Raw genomic sequence first — 14,240 nt, forward strand, 5'->3', positions numbered from 1 at the left:
TTTACATTATTTCATCATATGGCACGTTTTTACAACATGTTTGAAAAATCGCATTTTTTTTCGACATAGTATAGTAAGGCGTTTTTTTTGCGCCAAAATTCATGATGATTTTTTTTTCAAAGAAAACCTTTCTGGAGTGTTTTTCACGGCCTCCTTTACATTATTTCATCATATGGCACGTTTTTACAACATGTTTGAAAAATCGCATTTTTTTTCGACATAGTATAGTAAGGCGTTTTTTTTGCGCCAAAATTCATGATGATTTTTTTTTCAAAGAAAACCTTTCTGGAGTGTTTTTCACGGCCTCCTTTACATTATTTCATCATATGGCACGTTTTTACAACATGTTTGAAAAATCGCATTTTTTTTCGACATAGTATACTATGTTGTTTTTTGTGCCAAAATTCATGATGATTTTCTTTCAAAGAAAAGTATGACGTTTTTGATTTTGGACGACATACTATACTATGATATTTTGGTGACATTTTGAACGACATGCTATACTATGACATTTTGATGACATTTTGATCAAGTTTTGGACGACATACTATACTATGATATTTTTGATTAACTTTTGGACGACATACTAAACTATGACGTCTTTGGTGACTTTTTAGAGTTGTCCAAAACGTCATCAAAAATGTCATAGTTTAGTATGTCATTCAAAATTTGACCAAAAATATCATAGTGTAGTATGTTGTCCAAATTTTGACCAAAGACATCTCAGTATATATAATTTAATCTTATTGAAGCCTCACTTTCTACCCCTTTGTTGATTATCCATGCTGCTGTATTATCTTAATTATAATAAAGTCATCTAATTTTTAAGTTTATTTAGTTTTTATTGTTCTGGTGTAGTTTGTTCACATTTTATTTCTGCTCAGGTTTCTGGTTCAGTAGCTTCTTGCAGAAGATCAATATGTAGTTTTTTGCTCAAGTTTTTATTGTTTCTGGTAGTAAACAAAGTAGCTTAGTTTAGTTTGTAGTGTGCTTGAAGTTTAAACAGTTTAAATGCACTGTTTAGCACAATTAATGTATCAAAATGAAGTGAATAAAGTGAAAACGTGACCTATAGTCTGCAGACAGGCTTATGTTGAACCTTTTACCTCAAACACATATCATTTACACTTTAGTCGACTGTTTTTGTGAAGCTGCTCGTGTTTTTTCTGGCACAAACAGATGATATTTAATCGACCTCTTCCAGAAACCTCCTGTCCCAGTTTGGGTTTACAGAAATCATTAACTGACCCACACAGATCCAGACGTCACAAATGATCCGTCAGAACATACAAAACTGGACAAAATACACCCATGAATTATATCAATGATAATAAAGAATCATGGCAGCAGTTTGAATATTAAGGTGCAAACAAAACCTTTACATGTCAGTTAAATGTAGTTTGTGGTGCAGAGTGATGGTTTATAACAACAACAACAACAACAATAATACTACTACTACCACTACTACTACTACTAACAATAATAATAATAATAATAATAATAATAATAATAATATAATAATAATAATAATAATAATAAAGCATAAGCATAATAAGAAGAAGCCAACTGTTATTTTTCTGTATGAATTTAGAGGTGCAGATTTTCAGTTCAGTTCAGTTTTATTTATTTTTTAATCAAACTTTTAGCACCTGTCCACTCTCTTTGAAGAAAAAAGTACAAGTATTCATAATTTTGTCATGCATTATAGTCTAGTTTAAAATTAATCTCCAATTTTTGTTTTTTTTTAAATAAATTTTTGTTTTCTGTCTTATTTTTGATATTAATTATTAATTTTAATTTGAATTAAAATTTGAAATATAAAAATAAGTAAATATAATTTGTATTGTGATATTTATAATTAAAATTACAACAATAATAATCATTGTTATTATTATACAACTCTATAATAAAAATAATAACAATTAGTATTATGCTTATTATATGATCATTGTTTTGTGTATGGTTTTTGTTGATTTGCTTCGGGTCCGTGTATATTTTGGCAATTGGATTTTCCATTCTGAAACGGGTATTGAAAAACAAAAAACGAGTGGTTATTTGATTTTTGTTTGAACATGCAAAAAATAAAATTGAAATACAAGGCGTTTTTACTTTTTATGATCAAAAAGGGATATACGAAATTTTAAAAATGCTTTGATTTTCATATTTAGAATAACAAAAAAATAAAATCAGTAAGAGACAGAAACGAAAAAAGGTTCGTTTTTTCATTTTCTGAGACCGGAAGTGGTCATCAGCAAGTGTGGAGCCACACGACAACAAGATTCTCAGAGGGCGGAGCCAGAGAGCAGTGATTGGTCAGACCATAGACAATATAGAAGACAGCGCGCTAGCGTATCTAGTCTATGTGTATCTATGGTCGGAACGTCTGGTAGCATCTGGCTGCTGTTGATCTTGTTTTTGGAGTAAAACACGGTAAGAAGATAAATACTTCTAACTGTAGTGTTGTTTTGTTGTACGTTAAGTAAGCGACTTGTGAAGAGTTGTGTTTTGTCGTGTTTGAGCAGTTGGTCCAGACGCGTTAGCTAGCTAAGCGGCTAAGTTAGCTAGCGGGCTAATTAGCACAGGTGGCTAACGTACCCCTGAACACCTGTGTTAGTTGCTGCTGCAGCTGTCCTCATTATTAGAATGACCTTCTCAACCTGTATTTCTCTGCTGTGTATTTTAGCTTTTAAAAAAGTTATTTTACTTTAAGGTTAACTGAAACCTGTTCAGCTGCACTGAAGTTTAACATTCAGCTGGTTTGAATTAAACCGCGCTTAACTTTACATTGCACAACATTACCTCTGAATCTCCATAATTTCATTAAATTCCTTCTCTCTTCCACTGCTCAAGTTCAATCCAGTATATAAAGTGACATTAATAGTGAATAAACTAACAACCAGCCATTGTATTTATTTATTATTGCATGTATTTGTAGTAAAACATGAGATGAAACAGACGGCTGCATTCAAGGTGAGCTCTGAACATTTGATCTGGAACAGGAATTCAATAACAGCAGCATGAGCTTCATTTCAGTCTGTAGCTGCTGAATTCATGGATGAATCATCTGGCACTAGAGAGGAAGACCATCAAACATCCACGTCAGCTGATGGAGGTCCAAGAGTGTCACCCAACAAACAACCTACAGATTGAAGACCTCGAATCTGATTGGACGGCCTCCTATTCAGCCACATGTATGAACAAATGCCTCTAAGCTGATTTGTTTTCTAAAATAAATCTAGTTTGAGTCCTAATCTATGCCTGAGTGTTTGCTTCTTTACACCGCTGTTAACAGTTTAGGCTGTTAGATTGTTCCAGATAAGACAAGTACAAGATTGTTCAGAGCCGTTCTACCAGCCTGACAGGAAGAACTCCAGCCGGCAGCCTGTCTGTGGGTGTTTGAGTGCTGAGAGGTTTGTGGATACATGTGAACGTGTCTGTGTTGACACGGCGACCCTAGACAGCCGGGTCCTAATGTTTTTTGAGCAACACACCATACTATGATGTTTTTACAATGATGGTTCTACTATGGAACCAGTTTGACATGTTCAGGTGTTCTTTGTGTGAAAACTCAGAGATTGCAGGTATCAGAAGGTGGTTTTCAACTTTCTTTGTTAAATTTCTGCTTCAACTTTAAACTAAATTTCCTTCACTAAGCCAGCCCTCTGGACTTCCAGGAAGCTGTGTTCCTATTGGCTGTCCAGGTGGCTGCTAGGTGTTATCAGGAACACCTGAGCAGCTTGGTGTTATCAGGAACACCTGAGCAGCTCAGTGTCTTCCTGCTTTATTTAGCTGCAGACAAACATTTCCTCTGCTTCTCTTCACCAGTGAACTGGGTTTGGCTCCATTGCTTTAGTGTGTTCTTTAGGTGTTGGCTTGCAGCTTCCAGCAGTAAAATCGTCTTTAATGTGTTTCTTAGTGTGTTTTAGGGCTTTGTACTGGATAGTTGTCTTGGTAAAGGTGGTTCTTTATCCACAGTTAGCACATGGTGCTAATGTGTGCAGTGATTAGTGGATTTGGTGCAGCTGAGTTGTGTCTTTATCTTGGTTGTAGTGAGTCTTCAGAGGTTTTTGGTCAGACACATTCTGTATTCTTGTGAACCAACGTTGGTTGTCCAGAAGGTAAGAGTTCCTGTCCTGATTCTCTGTTCTCAGAGGTTCTCTGGTAGGCTGCAGGAGACTTTAGTGTTTGGGTTGTGCTAGTTTGGTTTTTGTACGGTTTCATTTGGACGACTATCTTGAGGCTCCTCCATGTGGTTTAGTGAGGTTTTCTGGAACAGTTCTACAAAGCAACCTGCAGCAGAAGAGACTTTGAGAGTTTTTAGGAAGTTCTGGAGACCAGACTTTAGAGCAGCAGAAACATTTGTCAGCAGTTTGAGCAGGAGAAGGTGAGCTTCAGAGTAGAAATGAGACAGAAACCTTCTTGACCCGTGTGGTGAGGTCCTGTACCAAGAGTTTGAGCAGGTTGTGAAGAGTCTGTAGTTCTTTGGTCTGAAAGCACAAGAAGAGTCGACTCATTAAAGGAGAAAACAGGAGATATTGTTGGTTCTTCTGTCGCTCTGCAGTTTCCAGTTTCCTTAGACTGAATATCAAGTTTATATTTTAAATGATTTCCCATGTGAGTCCAAGAAGACTTCAATAAACTCCCTCCATCCCCTGGACACAACATATTTTATTACCATGTTAAATGTTTTTTTTTTTTTATGTTTTTGAGATTTAATCATAGTTTTAGCATAGTTTTTTCTTTTTGCTTGTTTAGTTTTGTCATCTGTGTGAAAGGTGCTAAACAAATAAAGCTGAATTGATAAACTGAATAATTGACTAACTCATGATTGTGACAACAGAAGTATTTTCATTGTGATTTAAGGGTTTGTTTCATTTTTAAGGTTGGGGTTAAAATCTTGACAGAAAAAAAGATTAAAGAAATAAACTATATTTAAAAAAAAGGCAATTAAATCAAAGGAAAAAATGTTTAATACAATAAAATTTTTAAAAAGAAAATTAAACATTAAATACATTAAATTATATTAAACAGACAAAATATTTAATTAGATGATTAAACAGAAGATACAAAACATGTAATTATGAAATTAAACAATTTTTGAAACAAAATAGTAAACAAAGATGAAATATTTTAGATAATTAAACATTTAAAAAATACAAAACATTTAATTAGATTATTAAACCTTTAAAAAGACAAAACATTTAATTAAAAAATTAAATGTTTAATTAGAAAATTAAATCTTAAAGACAAAACTTTAAATAGGAATTAAACAGAAAATAAAATGAAGCATTTAAAAAGAAAATTAAACATTAAAAGGTGGTAAAACATTTAAAAAGAAAAACCTTAAAGATTTAATTGAAAAAATATTAAACACGGGGAAAGAAAAGGAAATTTTTCAAACAAGCTGATAAAACATTTGAAAAAGACAACAATTAAACATTAAAAAGACAAAACATTTCAAAATCAAATCAGACATTAGAACAGAATAAAAGGTGAGAAAAGAGCAAAACTAAACATTTAAGAAGAATCAAACTAAAGACAAAACATTTGAAAAGACACCAGTTAAACTTTAGAAGATCAAATTAAACAGAAGAGACAATAAAACGATCAAAAAGAGCAAAAACAGATAAGGTCTTAAAGTGTTTTCTAGTCTGCAATGAAAACATCAAGTTGTTTCTTCAAACGTTTCCTCTTTCTATGTTCTTGGTTTGATTGTGGACAGATTTACTAAGAACTCATTTCAGAAAACTGCTTTCCAGATAAAGTCTACTAGTAGTTGAAGGCATTGATCAAACTAATGTTACCTTCTGATCTCCACAAACTTTACTGTTCAGTGAAGAGAATCAAAGTTTGTTGAGGATTTCTAAAAAACCCACAGGTGAAGGTCTGAGAAGAACTCAGATGGATGGTCTAAATGTGAAATCAAGACTCATGGTCACAAGTTTTAAGGCTTCTGTTAACCAGAAAGTTCAAACTAACAGAGAAGTACTGAGAAACTTTTAAAATTTCAGTCCTCAGACTGTCTGAAGGTTCAAACTAACAGAGAACTACTCAAGAACTTTTAGGATTTCAGTCCTCAGACTGTCTGAAGGTTCAAACTAACAGAGAAGTACTGAGAAACTTCTAAAACTTCAGTCCTCAGACTGTCTGAAGGTTCAAACTAACAGAGAACTACTCAGGAACTTTAAATTTCAGTCCTCAGACTGTGAAGGTTCAAACTAACAGAGAACTACTCAGGAACTTAGAAGATATCAGTCCTTGGACTGTCTGAAAGTTCAATCTAACAGAGAACTACTGTGGGACTTAGAAAATTTCAGCCCTCAGACTGTGTGAAAGCTCAGGTCCTGAGGACTCGGGAGGTGTGGAGGCTTTGGAAAGTCTTGGAACTGAGGGTTCCACCCTCCAGCACAAAGGCTGAAGTCCAACCTCCTGAGAAAAACGGTCGAGTCGAGACTCGAGTTAAAAAAAAACTCGAAAACGACAAAAAATAGATGATAAATGCGCAAAAAAAAGAAGAATTAGTATCTGAGCGAGTAGCTCAGGGGATAAGAAGATGGACTACCAAGTGGAAGGTCGCAGGTTCAAGACCCACCACGGCTTTTTCTTTCTTTGTCTTTGTCAGGATTTTAAAATTTAAGAAGTGTCTGGTCTTGAACCAGCGACCTGCAGCTCCATAGGCAAATCCTTAACTCACTGAGCTACAGATCAGATAAAAAGAAATAAATTCGTCGTCCCTTTGGCATCGTAGTTCCTCAAGTGACCACATGGGTGGAGCCAAGGCGGAGTCTGGGTGGAGTCAGGGCGGAGAGTAGGTGGGGAGGTGGGTGGCGGCCTCCCCCCTCTACTCCCCCACCTCCCCCCACCACCCACCACACCTTCCCCCGCCCGACGAGTTCTTCGAGTCTCCACGAGTTCTTCGAGTCTCCACAGGTTTTCCCGAGTTTCTGGAGTTTCCACCAGGTTGGAGGCAGAACAAGTTGTCATGAAGAGGTGTTGAAGTCGGTCAGGATGGACTGACTTTTTACAGCAACTAGAAGGAACATGACTAGAAGAGCAGGTCTTTAACCACCATCCATAAAATCCAGAGAAATGAAGGGAGGTCAACTTTTATCAACCTCCATTCAGATGTTCAACTTCATATCTTTACTTTGACATTTTTAGCACCACAAACCTTTAGTATCACACTTTATTATCATTTATTAGGACTTTAATGGAATCCACCAGCAGATTTACTTTTTGTTGACAAACTTTATTCTTGTGTCGTGGGACTGCAGTATTTAAAACTGTTCCTTCTATTTGACCTCATGTTTATTAGTTTTAGTGGAGAAAGTTATTTTAATTGTCGATTAATCTCTTAAAAACCAAATAATAAATTGGATTAGTCAAGAGGTTTAAATTTCTTACTTTGTCATATTTTAAATATGACAAAAAAATATAAAAATAAAGCGTCTTGAGACAATTTGACCTGTAATTGGCGTTATATAAATAAAATTGAATTCAAATTGTATGTATCTTGTAATGTTGGAGTAATTCAGCCATATATGTTGGAAAACACATTTTCTTTGTCCATTAATCTGTTGATTGTTTTCTCCAGTAATTCATTTCTTGTTTTGGTTTATAAAATGTCAAACCCAAATATATTCAGTTTACTGTCATAAAAACCAAAAAGATTTACATTCATGATGCAGGAATCAGGCAGTTTTTCACTTTTTATCTTAGTTTAGTCAGAAAGATAGTTGATAATGTGTGAATTGTTGCAGCTTGTGAGCCGTAGAAGGTTTTAATCTTTGGGGCCGAGTGTCAAAAACATTTAGAAACCAACATCAACAAAACACTCAACAAAGATTTGAACATCATTAAAGGGAAATCCAACTTTTGCATGACAATGTCTAATTAAAGGACATTTATTTCCAACGTAAATGTGTGATATTCATCCTCTGGAGCTTTCTCTTCACATCGTCTTCCACCTGGACTGGTTTGGTCGGGAGCATGTGCAACAAACATTTGAAAAACTGCACTTTAACATCAATGAATGACACTGAAGTTTAATCTCTACATAAATGAGACTGAGTCTGGATGTGCTGCTCTGTCATTAACTCCTAAGTTTAGGGAAAGTTCAAACAAAAGAGGACAGTTCAGATAAGACTTGAGAATGAGCTTATTTTGAACAAACATCTCAGACTTTCTGAGCTTCAGCACCTCTAGCAAGATATTTTAACAACAAGCAACTCAAGAGATCCAGAAGTTGGAGAGAGTTAGCTTTAGCTGAGCCAAAGAACATGTGGGACGCTAACCTAGCAAACATTTCAGACTTTTCTCTGTGAATTCTGAGAAATAATTTCCTATTTAATGACAGAGCTACACATCTTAACTCAGTCTCATTAAAACAGACTCTAATTCAGTGTCATCCATCCATATTAAAGTGCAGTTACCCAAAATGTTTGTTGCATGAGCTCCAACAAAACCTGTCCAGGTAGAAGGCCACTTTGACAAACAGGAAGTGGAAGATTCCAAGCAGATTTATAGAAGGGGGAACCGGACTGTACTAAGTGTGGTCGAGTATAGAGGGGTGTTTTGTGGGTTTTTAAGGCTGATAATGATTATTAGTGAGACATTTGGAGTAGATATTCATTTGCAGTAAATGAAAGTATTTAAAATCTTGGAGTTAAACTTAGAAGAACACAAACTCTAACAGAAAACTTTGTTGATACGTTTTTGTTTTGTTTACAGATGTTAAGTTAAAGGAGTTTTATTCGTGACGTATAACCAATCAAATCACTCCAGAAGACAGAGCGACCACAGGTAGATAAAGGTTCAGAGCCAAAGTAGCCATTTTTAAATGTATTTATTACCGTAAATCAGTAAAAAATAAAATACTGATAATCAGTAAATCAGTCAGCCCACAATTACTACAATTCTACAATGTATGTCTCTTTCCTTTGACTTGTTATTTGTACAATATACGATGTATATGATGGCGTTTTTTCATACCAAAGGCTATACTATGATGTTTTCTAAGAGACATACGATGCTACTCTGGTTGTTCTGGCTCTGGGCTGCTGCACTCCTCCTCTGTTGTTTTCTGGATTGTACTCAGCTGCATGCCTTCGTCCACCCGGCCTCCGTTGACTCGTCCCGCCTGCCGTCTCTGGAGCTGAAGCTGGATTGGAACAGACCAAAGTACAGTCCAATCACGATGCCAGCTGCCTCTCAAAAGGCTCCTTCATCTGGCAGGTGGCAGCACTTCTTCTGAGGGGAAGCTGAGCTGGTCCAGCAGAACTTTGGAGATGTGTTCCAGTGGTTGGTAGATGTGTAGGGAGATAGAGAGGGACCTTTGAATTGTTCAGAAAGGAAAACAGGGAACCCATTGGTAGTTTTAGTTTAGGGTGATACTGCGGTGTGTTTTTGGGTTTTAAGAGGTGAACAGGAAGAGTTTTTTTTGTATTGATTATCTTTTACTTTGTTCCTGGTTGGAATGCCCATCAATGTCAACATGAAGTTCACTTTTAGTTCTGTTTGTTTATTTTTATTTTACTAACACCCATTTGTTTTTAACCCCCTCACATGTTGTGTTGTTGTAAACTTCCTCTTTCAAATAAATTCTCATCTAACCCTCTGGAAACCAGCGTTTGGACTGTTTTTGTGTTTCTCCTCACCTACTGACAGCTGTGGACTAAAGGCTATACTGTGACGTTTTTAGAGCGACATGCTATACTATGATGTTTGTTGGGCGACACGCTATACTAAAGGCTTTTTAAACTGACATATTACTATGGTGGTTTTTTTGTTTTAGTTTGTTGTTTTTTAGCAACATTGTAAGAATTTGAACAGTTTTAAAAGTTACTATACTTTTACTTGTGCAATGAAATTATTATTCTATGGCATTTCTTTAGATGACATATTATACTCTGATGTTTTCTCGAATTACATACTATTTTGACAATATACTGCACTATGACATTTTTTGAACCACATAATAATCTATGGGGGTTTTTTTTGCCGACATGCTGTACTATGAACTACATGCCATACTATGTTATTCTTGAAAAGTATACTGTACTTTGACATTTTCTGAACTACATCCTATACTATGGCGTTATACACACAGTGCTTTGGTTACATGTTGATTTATAATCTAGATTTTTTTCTGTTTTGTTTTTTGACAGGATTTCCACAGACCTGACCATGAACACCGTTGACACCCACCTGAGGGAGACGCTGCCTAAGATCTCAAGGCTGCTTGGTCGTGGTCTTTCTGGTCCTGCTCCAGAACGCCTTCATCAACTATGTCTTCTTTTGAAGAGGCCCTCAGATGCTGCAATCTCTGACCTTCAGGAGGAACTGCTACTTTCACTCTGTAACGAGACGGAGCTTATTTTAAAGACCCAGCTCCTGGGGGCTTTGAGTGAAAATTTAACATCCATCAAAACGGAACTACAGACAGTTAAATCTGAGCTGTCAGTCAGTATTTCAAACATCAAGTCCAACCTGGCTGTCCTAAAGCATGCTGTGGGTGAAACGGAAACTTCATTCTCCACATCACCGACGACATCGTCACACTCCAAAGCAGAGCACCTGTCTGCTGAACTTTTAAAAGTGGACTATAAATGTGAAGAATGTGATGTGGATCCATTGGTCTGACGGACTGAGAGCTCCAGAGAACATGAACATCCAGCTGTGGTTGTCTGAAGAGTCTTTTCTCCTTCATCACTGTGAGGAAGAGCACCACTGATGTCCTCCTCATCCTTCCAGTAATAACAATAATGCTGCAGATTCAGCTCCTCTCTTCAGAATATAGTTTGTCTTGTTACTGTTCAGTTTTTACATTTCACTGTCAGCAACACTTTATAAATTTCATCCATTTATTACATGTGTTTACACATCTTTACAGTTCACAATTGTTAAATAATGTAGTTTTTAAATGTGCAATAAAGGAAATAATGAAGCTCCTGACCTGAATGTGTTGATGTTTTAATGCTGCATATTTGCTATAAATAACATGGACTTTTTAGATTGTATTTGTGCTCCAACCACAGAGATGAAGTTAAAGGTGATAAATGGAACCTGTGAATACTAAGAACAGAGAATAATAAACTGCTTCTGACCTTCTGAAAGTGAAAGTTAAACAGGAAGTGGTTCACTGAGGATGATGTCCATTCAGTCTCCTTCTTCACAACCAGATGAGGTTTTCCTTCTGTTGGCTTCACCCAGAAGATCCTCACAGTGAATATGAGACACCTGAGCTGAAGACAGACATCACAGTATCAGCATCAACAGCAGAGGTTCATTTTAAAGTATCCCTGGAAAGATTTCCTATTTCATATAGTTTTATATAAGCACTGAAAGACAGAAAGGCCTGCAGTCACTTTAGCTTTAGAGGAGAGGATTTTATTATCCAGCTTATCTGTGCTGTAATTTAAATGTAATAACTGTGGTGTTCATCATTACTTTGGACATATTCTGGGAGGTTATTTTTCTAATCTGCACTGCAGGAATAAGTACTACAACATGTAAATCAGTCATTAAACAACGTAAACGATTCGAGGGTAGATTTACTGTTTTCTCCAGTTTAACTTCAGAGACTCAGCAGATATTCAGGACTACTGACAACACAGAACCTTAACCTCACTGTTTTAATCACATTTATGTTTTCTAAACGTTACATTAATGTGAACCAGCGTCTCCACTGACAGTTTTATTAACTAAATGTACTACATTACAGTAACACAACACACTTCAGCTGTTTACATGAAACTCAACACAAACATCGTTAGCTTAATGCTACTTTAGCTTAATGCTACGTTAGCTTTAATCAGGCTAAGACTGAGCAGCTAGCTCGGTTAGCATCGCTAACATTAAAGCTAATATTTACTATGCTAACTTTCTTCTCTGGTCAACACACACAGGAATAAACTCCACCAACATCTGGAGTGCATGGCACACATTATATCTGACACTAAAGCTGCATATAAAGTGCATTAAAAGCGGCACCGATACGAAAATAAACATTAACTTACCGAACAATCAGAGTCCTTTCAGTGTCTGCTGGTAGAATCAGCTGAAGGCAGAAAACTGGTTAAAACAAGCCAACGGGCAGGAAAACTATCTGTGGAAAATGTTCTGCTGCTGCACCGATCAATAAACCAACAGTTATTATATCAGAATTAATCCAAACAGAGCAGAGTCTCTGCTGCCTCCTCCATAGGACCTGTCAATCATTCCAGACCAGACTGTCAATCAAGTAGTCCCGCCCCCTGGCTTCGCAAAACTTTAACGCTCTATAAAAAATCAATATTGATTTATTTTAAGATCGACCACCTGATCTCTCATTTTGACGATGAAAACTAACAAAAAAAAAATAAATTATATCCAGTCTATGCACCGTACTCTGTTTGGCTCCACACTTGCTGATGACCACTTCCGGTCTCAGAAAATAAAAAAACGGACCTTTTTTCGTTTCTGTCTCTTACTGATTTTATTTTTTTGTTATTCTAAATATAAAATGAAAATCAAAGCATTTTTAAAATTTCGTATATTCCTTTTTGATCATGAAAAGGAAAAACGCCTTGTATTTCAATTTGAATTTTTATATTTTAAAACGAAAATCAAATAACCACTCGTTTTTTGTTTTTCAATAAATGTTTCGGAACGGAAAATCCAATTGCCAAAATATACACGGACCATTATGATTATTATATGATCATTGTTTTCTGTTTTTTGTTGTTTTGTGTCTATTTTTTTCTTGTATTGTATCTCATTTTTCTTGTTTCCGGTTCTTGTTGATTTGCTTTGGTTCATTGTTATTTTGTTTGTTTTTTCTTGTTTTGTGTCTCAAACTTATAAAACATCATTTGCCTTCTGCATTGGGAGAAACCAGACGGACTCGTTGAGTTTCAACACAGTTTATTTTCTGCTTAAATAATTACTTGGATCATCCAGTGTAGGCTATGTTGGTTGGTCATACATGTCGGTACCAGATTTATCATCGACAATGGATATTCTGGGTGGATTCGTATGAAAAGAACAACAAAAAAAAAAGACAAGAAATAAGAAATACACGGGAACAGAAAATCACATTTTTGATGTGTAAAATCGAGATCGGAGTCTCGTCGGTACAAAGAAGTTTTTAACGGAGCTTCAAAATGAGATTCTCTGTTCTGGTGTAAATAAAAACAGTCCCCCTGGTTTTTATTTTATTTGAAAACCACAGTCGAACTAAAAGCCTAAACTTCTAGATGGGTTTACAGATAGACGGGATTTATTGGATGCTAATCGCACACGCACGCACGCACGCACGCACGCACGCACACACACACACACACACACACACACACACACACACACACACACACACACACAGAGGGCTGCTAGCGCTTTGAGCTAACGAAACATTCGGAGTGTTTCCGTTCAACTAAAAACGTCATGATGAGTGCCGCTCGGACAGAAGCAAACCCTCGAGTTTATTACAGTGCTCTGAGTTAGGAGGAGAAACAGAAAGCGTTAAAGGAAAGTGACGCCACATGCAGTCTGCAGAACGCCCCGAGCTGTTAAAGAAACAAACCAAGCAGTGTTTTTCATTTTCTCCATTCGCTTCTCATTTGGCTGTTTTTTTTTTTAATTAATATATTGGCTTAGGAAGAGCAAGTCAAAGTCAAGGCTTCTCAAACAGTGTCGACCTCTCGGCAAAGCTTCATCAATCAGTGCAGAAACAATCCGTGAAGCTACTGGTTTCTGTTGTTTTTAAAGATTTTTATACAGTGTCATTTATATACAAGGAAAAAAATCACCCATTTACTATTATATTTCATTTGTTTCTCTTTTTTAAAAAAAGAACCACGTGGTACAACCCCGATACTGAGGGTCCAGGAGGAAAAATAGACGATATAAGGCGAGTGTCTGAGAGTGAAGTCGATCCGTCAGCGGTTCGGTTTTTTTTCTCCTCGTTTTGTGCCGTCTTTGGAAAACATCCGGCTCACGTCCATGCGAGTCCTCCCAGCGGCGTTCCCCAACGGTGAGTGAGTTTGGTGACATGCTCATGCGAAATCAAATAAAAGTAAACGTTGTCTTGCTGAAAACCATGCGTTTGTTAAAGTGAAAGCTTCAGACGCGACTCGGCTGATTGACGTGTTCCTCTGATGTTCCTCCCAGAGTGGATGCTGGACGCAGGTGGACCTGGAGGGAAAAATCACGAAATTATGTTTAAATCTGACGATCAGATGGACTCATAGCATAGAGGTGTG

General features: G+C 36.5%; 1 protein-coding gene and 1 long non-coding RNA gene across 49 annotated transcripts in view; both read right to left on the reverse strand.

The window, feature by feature from the left end:
• Window positions 1-8,829: 8,829 nt before the first annotated feature.
• On the reverse strand, window positions 8,830-11,098 carry LOC129347360 (uncharacterized). Of its 2 annotated transcripts, XR_008599426.1 has the most exons (3): window positions 10,489-11,098; window positions 10,207-10,355; window positions 8,830-9,332 (listed from the first exon to the last, which is right to left on the reverse strand). It is a non-coding gene; the product is annotated as an uncharacterized LOC129347360 (long non-coding RNA). The 2 variants fall into 2 exon arrangements; XR_008599425.1 differs by having other exon boundaries at window positions 10,207-11,098.
• Window positions 11,099-12,886: 1,788 nt separating this feature from the next.
• The window catches only part of LOC111586477 (ankyrin-3-like), a 230,685-nt gene continuing 229,331 nt past the window's right edge, over window positions 12,887-14,240 (reverse strand). For all 47 annotated transcript variants that reach the window (XM_055004246.1, XM_055004249.1, XM_055004243.1 and 44 more), the window contains one exon: window positions 12,887-14,172. The gene's annotated coding sequence lies outside the window, so the exon portion shown is untranslated. The remainder of the gene's footprint in view (window positions 14,173-14,240) is intronic.

This window comes from Amphiprion ocellaris, chromosome 18 (genome assembly GCF_022539595.1).
Source record: "Amphiprion ocellaris isolate individual 3 ecotype Okinawa chromosome 18, ASM2253959v1, whole genome shotgun sequence".
Lineage (NCBI taxonomy): Eukaryota > Metazoa > Chordata > Actinopteri > Pomacentridae > Amphiprion > Amphiprion ocellaris.